General features: G+C 32.5%; 1 protein-coding gene across 1 annotated transcript in view; it reads left to right on the forward strand.

The window, feature by feature from the left end:
* The window catches only part of LOC107614517 (lysosomal Pro-X carboxypeptidase), a 13,867-nt gene that overhangs the window by 11,456 nt on the left and 1,882 nt on the right, over positions 1-529 (forward strand). The window lies entirely within an intron of this gene.

Genomic DNA, 529 nt, shown 5'->3' on the forward strand with positions numbered 1-529 from the left:
CTTTGCAAAGGAAATTGTTTGACATTTATATATTTTTTCTAGTATTTATACATGTAATAATATTATGAAATAGTTTACTTATTCATTCATAATTTTTTTAAATAACACATATGTTAGTATTTAATGTTCATTATGAAATAAATTTTTCAACCATATTTAACGTTCTTGACAGAGAATTTATTACATTATGTTGATATAAATTTTGAAATTGTATAAACAATTAAGAGCATATTAACGTAGGAAAAGAGATGAATAGGTAGCATTGGAGCAAAGAGAAAAGTTTACAACAAAAAAGGTCATAGGACTAACATGAACCAATGGAATCGATAATTAGTGAGTTATGGGTGAGCTGGCTCCATTAGGAGAGAAGAGAAGTCGAGGTTGGTTGGCCAGCCGATATTCAATTAGGTCTTTCAGCAGCCAATTTGTCTAAGGTAAACCAACGGCCAGTTAACGGTTGATTGGCTAGGATAGTGGTTAGTTTGGGGGACTTGGTCGTTGGGTGACCAATTGGGTAGGACAATGGGTA

Source organism: Arachis ipaensis, chromosome B08 (assembly GCF_000816755.2).
Source record: "Arachis ipaensis cultivar K30076 chromosome B08, Araip1.1, whole genome shotgun sequence".
NCBI classification, from domain to species: Eukaryota; Viridiplantae; Streptophyta; class Magnoliopsida; order Fabales; family Fabaceae; genus Arachis; species Arachis ipaensis.